The sequence below is a fragment of the Capra hircus genome, unplaced genomic scaffold, assembly GCF_001704415.2.
Source record: "Capra hircus breed San Clemente unplaced genomic scaffold, ASM170441v1, whole genome shotgun sequence".
In the NCBI taxonomy this organism is placed as follows: Eukaryota; Metazoa; Chordata; class Mammalia; order Artiodactyla; family Bovidae; genus Capra; species Capra hircus.
In genome coordinates this window covers 12,379-21,591 of record NW_017191513.1, presented here as the reverse complement: position 1 = coordinate 21,591, position 9,213 = coordinate 12,379, and the positions used below count along the sequence as shown (strand labels likewise).

The 9,213-nt window shown below is 39.1% G+C and overlaps 1 pseudogene; it reads right to left on the bottom strand.

Annotated features, from left to right (window-relative positions):
• Positions 1-4: 4 nt before the first annotated feature.
• Positions 5-3,433, bottom strand: LOC108634883 (annotated as a pseudogene).
• Between the last annotated feature and the right edge of the window lie 5,780 nt (positions 3,434-9,213).

Sequence of the window (9,213 nt, the reverse complement as noted above, 5' to 3'; positions counted from 1 at the left end):
GTTTGGTTTTCAAGAGTGTGTATGTCACAGTGTTTCTTACATCACTCTCATAATGTCCAATGCCCAATATTCAATGTTCTAGGCATGCTAATGGGGATGTCTGACCAAAGACATTTACACTCATTCATCGCTAATACTGAGGGGTTAGTTGGAAGCAAACTTCCTTCTTGATGAAGATCATTTTTCAAATGCACGCTTTGCAAAGTAGCCTGGAGCAGCAGATGCAGCTCTGGTGGCCTACCACATCTTATACTGACAGCCTCCCAGCTACTAAGAGCTAGTAATAAAAGCTGTTGGCATTATCCCTCTGTTTACCACGGCACCTACTGCAGCTACCTTAAGACTTCTGGGATTTCTTGCTATTCCTATCATCAGTGTGTATCCCATTTTATCCTTAAGAATATTTCCCAAAGTTTGACTATCATAAAATACTGGGCTCCAATTCATTTGGACGGTTCCAACAATGACATTTTGTGAAAACACATCTTATCTTCATTTTTGACAGGGTTCCTTACATTCACCCAAGGACATATGAAACGATTCCAACATGAAGCTAATATGGTGCTTGTACTTCCACCGCAAATGCAGTCAAAGAACTGATAAACTGGCTGTGTGTGAGTTCAGCTGATTTCCATAATGTCTGATGAGTTGTCACATCCCTCATTCCTCCATCACCAATTGTGCAAAGTCTTCCTTTCACTGGATTCATGTAGCCAAAGTGAAGCCAACATTTTTCTAAATGCAGTCTGAAAATGCCATCTTCAATTTGTCTCAGCCCTAAAAAATATGGGATAATTCTTTCCTTGGCAGCCACTCCTTTTCCCTCAGGAAATTTCTGAAGATGAAAGTCACTTCTTCAATCCATTAATGCAGAGCTTTGGGTCAGTTGTTCTTAATGCTTGAATGAATGCCCAGGTTCTGTCATCAATACTTATCCTGGCAGTTTTTCTTGTTGAAGAGATAAATGTTTTTTCTGCTCTCCATTTTTGTCTTTGCTCCTAGTCTTGCTTACTTTTAACTGCCTCTTCCTGAAACTGAATCATACTTTAATTTGGTAACGAGTACACCAATATAACTACCTACACTAAAGCTCATCCACCTTCATTGAAATGAGTAAGAGAGTTTGCAGTACTTTGTTTAGTATTAATAGAAACTAGAGGAAGCTCAGGTGACCCACTTGGACTTATAGGCTTGTCCACAGCATATAAAGAAGATTCTGAGTTTAGCTTCTTACAAGTCAGGACACCAGTAACTGAAGAACTGTATTTTCTCTTTTCAGTGTTTCTATTTTTAATTTATGATTTGTCTTGGAAATGTCTATTTCCTTTTTTGGAGACTTTTCCCCTCACCTTTCAGGTATGAATTAATATGATTTGATAAGAGGTAGAATGACTCTCCAAATTTTGTGTTTAAACCATTTGTGCCATGAAAACGACTTTGTTTACTCTTCCTTCATCTTAATACCCTGACTTCTCTTTTCTGCTGATTTAACACTGTTTTTTCAGAGATTTGGCAGTTTGCTTAACATTTACCTGTTTTCATCGGCCACTGTAGGATACTTATCTTAATATTTGAGAACTTGCCTTATTGAGCTAAACATGAAATCATTTCATTCAGATTGCCAAAACAGCCTTTGAAACAAAGTTCAATGGTGACATATGAATGCTCACTTTTCTAAGTCCCTTAGGAGCACAAATGCTAAATTTCAAGATTCTAATATATAAACCTTGGTTGCTTGTAGAGTAACCAGTGTTACTTGAAGTATGTGCTTCGTTTTGGTCTGTTTACACTTCATTTTGCTTATACGAAATCTTCTTTGTAGGCTGATGTGGCTTATTCTCCAATAAAGCTGAGGTGGGCCTAAGAAACACATTTGCTTGCTTCTCTACTTCTTCAAAAGACCATTTGCATTATGGGATGCAGGCTGAAACTCCTTCTGTAACAGTGGCAATTCTCCTCTTCCTAGCATTGACATTGGACTGGAGCTGGCTTGCAACAGCTGAGCTTTCAACACAAACAGAAGAGCAACACCCTAAGCACCACCAGCCCCTCAGTTTCCCCACCTTTCAATGTTTCCAAAGGTATACTCCAAGAGCTAAGAAATTACACCTTGAAAATGCAAGTGGACAGGTATTTCTATGACTGGAGTAGGGGAAAATGGAGTCATCATCTTTGAATCTGTTCATTTTTCTTTAGTGTCTGTTTTACTACCAATATACTATTTGGTTAACCAAGTTGGGAGATATCCTTTGTTCCTTCTTGCTGTTTGTCATCCCCTTTGGATTAATAACTACATACTGAGTTTGTTCTTAGTTAGTTCTCTATTTGTCTTCTTCTTCCTTTCTTTTACCTGTATCTGAAACAGCTTGTACCCTTTTGTCTGGACTATTGCACTGCTTTCTGATGGTCTTCCTATCTTGTCTTTTTGCCTTTAATTTCATACCCTTAAAAGTCATCAAGGTATCTGAAATGTAAATCTCATCATGTCAATACACTTCTTAAAGGCCCCACCTCCCACTCCCAAGCCCTGCATAGCCTAAGCTGCAAGCACCAATGATGAGAAGATTTTGTCCTTACAGATAATTTGTCTTGAGTTCAGTGTTTAAACAGCTTAAATCTGAGTATCTTTAGGATTGTACTTGTACTCCTCAGATTTCCCACCCACATACTCCTCCTTACCCCTAATCATTGGGATTACTTAACTGGCAGTGAAAAAATTTGGAATCAGGATCCCTGGCTTATACAGTCCCACCTTTCTAACCAGGCTTGAAGACTCCTCTCCACTTGACCCTTACTTAACCTCATAACTTAGTGACTAAGAAACCAGATTGTGTTGGATTTTGCCTCAGCACATCTTTGATCACTGACTCAGTTCAGGATTCCTCTAGGCAGAGGTACCTATCCTTTCTACCACTGTGCATATCATATGTAACATCACAACTCTCTTTTTACCTTCAGTCTCCTCCATTAGACTGTGAGTTTTTTGAAGGTAACATCAGAAATCCAAGTCCCCAAAACATCTTACATATTAAAAGCTCATTTGATGCTTTTTGATACTAAACTAAAGAAGACTGCTTACAGAAAATGTCCAAGGAATTGGGCATTTAAAGTATTTAAAGTATCCAGATGATTGCTGGACACAAGGAGATGGAATTTTTTGATTTTTTCCTTAAAAGATATGGTATTTAACCAATGACCCAATGAGCCTAAAGCTATTAAGCGATTCTGATAAGAAAGATAAGAAAGAGCATCACACCCACCTGAGGCTCAAAGCGAGGTGCTTGTTTTTCTTTGGCTGTCCTTTCTTTCTCAGAAGACTTTTCTTTACCTTTTCTTGTTCCTTTGGAAGTTCCTGAAGATTTTTGTCCCTCACTGATGGTGTGGGAATCTGGACTTCCTAAGGTAATTAATTCCTCATGTTTCTCCCCATGTGCTAGTGGAAAAAAAGGAAACCAGTGAGTCATGATATAACATATCATATAGGAAAAAGGGAAGAAGTCAAAGAAAACTGTTTAGTACAGACCTTTGGAATTTTTTTTCTTTTTTTAAACAAGCAAATGAATAGAATATTTATAAAGACCTATGAGACTCACTTTTATACAATCGAGAGATAATTCACATACTATAAACTCCCCATTAAAATTATAAATCTGTAGTTTTGGTTTATTCATAAAGTTATGTAATGATCACTACTATCTAATTTATTCCTGATCTGGATGTTCTTAGGTCCTTTTCTTGCCTAATTGCCTTGACTAATATATTCAGTACAATGTTGAATTGATTTATCTCTGTTTTAATATTTATTAATCCCTTCCCACTGCCTATTTTGGGTTTAGTTTTTTAGTTCTTTTCCAGTTTTCTAGCTTTTTATTTTTTAAGGTGGAAAGTTAAGTTATTGATTTGAGATCTTTGTTCATTTTAAATGTAAGCATTTATAGCTATAAATTTCCCTCCTAGTACTGCTTTCATTGGGCTTCTCAGGTGGTGTTAGCAGTAAAGAACCCACCTGCCAACGCAGGAGACATAAGAGACATGGGTTCAATCCCTGGGTAGGGAAGATCCTCTGGAAGAGGGCATGGCAACTCACTCAAGTATTCTTGTCTGGAGAATTCCATGGACAGAGGATTCTGTTGGACGATGGTCCACAGGGTCACAAAGAGTTGGACATGACTGAAGTGACTTAGGGAGAAGGCAATGGCACCCCCCTCCAGCACTCTTGCCTGGAAAATCCCATGGACGGAGGAGCCTGCAGTCCATGGGGTCGCTAAGAGTCGGACACGACTTAGCGACTTCACTTTGACTTTTCACTTTCATGGACTGGAGAAGGAAATGGCAACCCACTCCAGTATTGTTGCCTAGAGAATCCCAGGGACGGGGGAGCCTGGCGGGCTGCCGTCTATGGGGTCACACAGAGTCGAACACGACTGAAGTGACTTAGCAGCAGCAGCAGCAGAAGGGACTTAGGTACGTTTTGCTATGTTGTTAACTGTTTTTCATTCATCTCTAAGTACTTTTGCATTTCCCTTATAGTGCACTTCATGTGGATACAAGTTACTGCCTACTATCCTTTGATTTCAGCCTGAACGACGTCCTCTGGTTTTTCTCATAGCAAAGATTTGTTGGTAACATTTTTTTCAGTTTTTGTTTTTCTGGAAATGAGGCTTTGAAAGAGATTCAGTCCCATTTTCCTGTACCAGGAACTCAGATTGTTAGATTTCAAAGACACTGCTTTGCTGGAGACCATCAGATGAGACTGGGGCAAGTAAAAACCCTATAAACCTTCCTGTCCTTAAAGAGATACAGTCATTTTTCTGGAAAAGAGCCTTTGGTAATTTCCAGAATTCTAAAAGTTGATTCTGATAATCTCTGCTAGTTTTTTTTTTTTAATTTTATGGAGGATTTAATTTTTTGAATCCTTTTTTTCTTTTTCTGGTATTTCCATTGATGTTCTGCTGGATTTCCTTTCTTCTTTTAGGCTTCTGAGTTATCTCTGCATGATGTTTGTCTGGAGCAGAATCCTGAGAGAATGGAAAGTTCACATAGGCCAGATTTCTCACAGTGGCCTGGAGACCTTGTCATAAGTGCATGAAATAGCAAAAAGCTCTGTGGACGCAGGTGAGATTCCATCCCAAACAGCTCAGCTCTCGAATGTGATGAGTAGGCAAAGCAAAAAATGGACTGATTTAACTTGTGTGCAGAAAAGTGAAAATAATAAGACCACAGAAAGAAAATAAGGTTACTAAAATGAGAGTAAGAGTGAGGCACAAGGGTAGAGAAATGATGGATCATGGTAACTGAACCAAGGGACAAAGAAGACAGAAAGACAAAGACTTTTATAGGCAGCCACACAATAAAATCATCTTTTATCAGAAACCCAGGAGAGAAGGTGGAGCCACTGCAAAGGACATATTTTCTCTTTGGTTTTTTGAGCCCCTTGGTTAGCCAAAAACTTTGAGGGTGAAAAAGCACTACTTGCCCAGAAATGTGATCCCATGTATTTCAGCTCTGCTTCCCTGCAGAGCTCCTCATGGTGCCTTTGGTACACACAGATGGTGCAGTACCAGCTCTCCACCTGTAGCCCAGGTATGAGAAAACTGGGCCTTGACCAGCCTCATTGGCTACAGCTACCACCTTGGTTTCTTACCCCAGTAAAATGCAGGTCCCAGAGGTCTCAATGGCAGCAGAGTCAGGATTTAACTATATGTTAGAGATCTCTCTGTGGCCAGTGCTACATAACAGGACTTCATAAAAGCTGGAGTAGAGGAAGTCATTCTTTTTACCTAGTGCTGCCAGACAACTCTGTTACCAGTAATGCTATGCTTATCATAAACCAGCAATTCACAATTATAATGAATGTATGAATTACTCAGTTCAGTTCAGTTCAGTCTCTCAGCCGTGTCTGACTCTTTGCAACCCCATGAATCGCAGCATGCCAGGCCTCCCTGTCCATCACCAGCTCCTGGAGTTCATTCAGATTCACGTCCATCAAGTCAGTGATGCCATCCAGCCATCTCATCCTCTGTTGTCCCCTTCTCCTCCTGCCCCCAATCCCTCCCAGCATCAGAGTCTTTTCCAATGAATTACTCAAGAAGACTGAAAAATGTACATCTTGAAGCCCAAACCTCAGAGAGTCAAACCCTTTAGAGTTTAATATTGTTGTTGTTCACTTGCTCAGTTGTATCTGACTCTTGTGACCCCATTGGACTACAGCACACTAGACTTTCCTCTCCTTCACTATCTCCTGGAGTTTTCTCAAACATATGCATTGAGTTGGGGATGCCACCCAACCTTTTCATTCTCCGTCACCCCCTTCTCCTCTTGCCCTCATCTTTCCAGGCATCAGGGTCTTTTCCAGTGAGTCAGTTCTTTGCATCAGGTGGCCAAAGTATTGGAGCTTCAACTTCAGCATCAGTCCTTCCAATGAATATTCAGGATTGTTTTTCTGTAGAATTACCTGCTTTGATCTCCTTGCAGTCCAAAGGACTCCCAAGAGTCTTCAGTCTTCTCCAGCACCACAGTTCAAAAGCATCAGTTCTTCAGTGCTCAGCCTTCTTTATGGTCCAACTCTCAAATCTGTACATGACTACTGGAAAAAACATAGCTTCGACTATATAGACCTTTGATGACAAAATGATGTTTCTGCTTTTTAATGCACTGTCTAGGTTTGTCATAGCTCTTCTTCCAAGAAACAAGTGTCTTTTAACTGATATGGAGCCCAGGAATGTACAGTTTTAAAACTACCTCAAGTATTTCTGAGTCAGACTTGAGAGACTCTTAAGCAATATATACAGCTTTCCCTTTCCATCGAAGCAAATGCTGCAAAGAGTTGGGCTGAATGGAAGAACACCACTGAGTGAGAATTCAATGAAGGTGAAGGTACCTTTGGTTTTTATTTTTTATTTTATTTCTTTTATTTATTTTTTTTCTACTCTCTCCACTTTTTTTTAACATTTTAACCATTAATTTTTATATATATATATATATATATTTTTTAAATTTTAAAATCTTTTTTTTACTTTACAATACTGAATTGGTTTTGCCATACATTGACATGAATCAGCCATGGGTGTACATGTGTTCCATATCCTGAACCTCCCTCCCATCTCCCTCCCTATCCCATCCCTCTGGGTCATCCCAGTGCACCAACCCTGAGCACCCTGTCTCATGCATCGGATCCTTTGTATTTTTGTGTTGTCTGTTGTGATTTCTCCATTTTCATTTCTAATCTTGTTGATTTGATTCTTCTCCCTTTGTTTCTTGATGAGTCTGGCTAATGGTTTGTCAATTTTATTTATCTTCTCAAAGAATCAGCCTTTAGCTTTGTTGATTTTTGCTATGGTCTCTTTTTTTTCTTTTGCATTTATTTCTGCCTTAATTTTTAAGATTTCTTTCCTTCTATTAACCCTGGGGTTCTTCATTTCTTCCTTTTCTAGTTGCTTTAGGTGTAGAGTTCGGTTATTTATTTGACTTTTTTCTTGTTTCTTGACGTAACCCTGTATTGCTATGAACCTTCCCCTTAGCACTGCTTTTACAGTGTCCCATAGGTTTTGTATTGTTGTGTTTTCATTTTCATTTGTTTCTATGCATATTTTGATTTCTTTTTAAATTTCTTCTGTGATTTGTTGGTTATTCAGAAGCGTGTTGTTTAGCCTCCATATGTTGGAATTTTTAATAGTTTTTCTCCTGTAATTGACATCTAATCTTACTGTGTTGTGGTCAGAAAAGATGCCTGGAATGATTTCAATTTTTTTGAACTTACCAAGGTTAGATTTATGGCCCAGGATGTGATCTATCCTGGAGAAGGTTCCGTGTACACTTGAGAAAAAGGCGAAATTCATTGTTTCGGGGTGAAATGTCCTATAGATGTCAATTAAGTCTAGCTGGTCCATTGTGTCCTTTGAAGTTTGTGTTTCCTTTTTAATTTTCTGTTTAGTTGATCTATCCATAGGTGTGAGTGGGGTATTAAAGTCTCCCACTATTACTGTGTTATTGTTAATTTCCTCTTTCATACTTGTTAGCATTTGCCTTACATATTGTGATGCTCCTATGTTGGGGGCATATATATTTATAATTGTTATATATTCTTCTTGGATTGATCCTTTGATCATTATGTAGTGTCCTTCTTTGTCTCTTTTCACAGTCTTTATTTTAAAATCGATTTTATCTGATATGAGTATTGCTACTCCTGGTTTCTTTTGGTCTCCATTTGCGTAAAATATCTTTTTCCAGCCCTTCCCATTCAGTCTGTATGTGGCCCTTGTTTTGAGGTGGGTCTCTTGTAGACAACATATATAGGGGTCTTGTTTTTTATTATTATTATTTTTTTTATTATTTTTTATTTTTTTAAATTTTAAAATCTTTAATTCTTACATGCGTTCCCAAACATGATCCCCCCTCCCACCTCCCTCCCCGCAACATCTCTCTGGGTCATCCCCATGCACCAGCCCCAAGCAAGCTGCACCCTACGTCAGACATGGACTGGCGATTCAATTCTTACATGACAGTATACATGTTATAATTCCCATTCTCCCAAATCATCCCACCCTCTCCCTCTCCCTCTGAGTCCAAAAGTCTGGTATACACATCTGTGTCTTTTTTCCTGTCTTGCATACAGGGTCGTCATTGCCAACTTCCTAAATTCCATATATATGTGTTAGTATACTGTATTGGTGTTTTTCTTTCTGGCTTACTTCACTCTGTATAATTGGCTCCAGTTTCACCCATCTCATCAGAACTGATTCAAATGAATTCTTTTTAACGGCTGAGTAATACTCCATTGTGTATATGTACCACCGATTTCTTATCCATTCATCTGCTGATGGACATCTAGGTTGTTTCCATGTCCTGGCTATTATAAACAGTGCTGCGATGAACATTGGGGTACACGTGTCTCTTTCAATTCTGGTTTCCTCGGTGTGTATGCCCAGAAGTGGGATTGCTGGGTCATAAGGTAGTTCTATTTGCAATTTTTAAAGGAATCTCCACACTGTTCTCCATAGTGGCTGTACTAGTTTGCATTCCCACCAACAGTGTAGGAGGGTTCCCTTTTCTCCACACCCTCTCCAGCATTTATTGCTTGCAGATTTTTGGATCGCAGCCATTCTGACTGGTGTGAAGTGGTACCTCATTGTGGTTTTGATTTGCATTTCTCTAATAATGAGTGATGTTGAGCATCTTTTCATGTGTTTGTTAGCCATCCGTATGTCTTCTTTG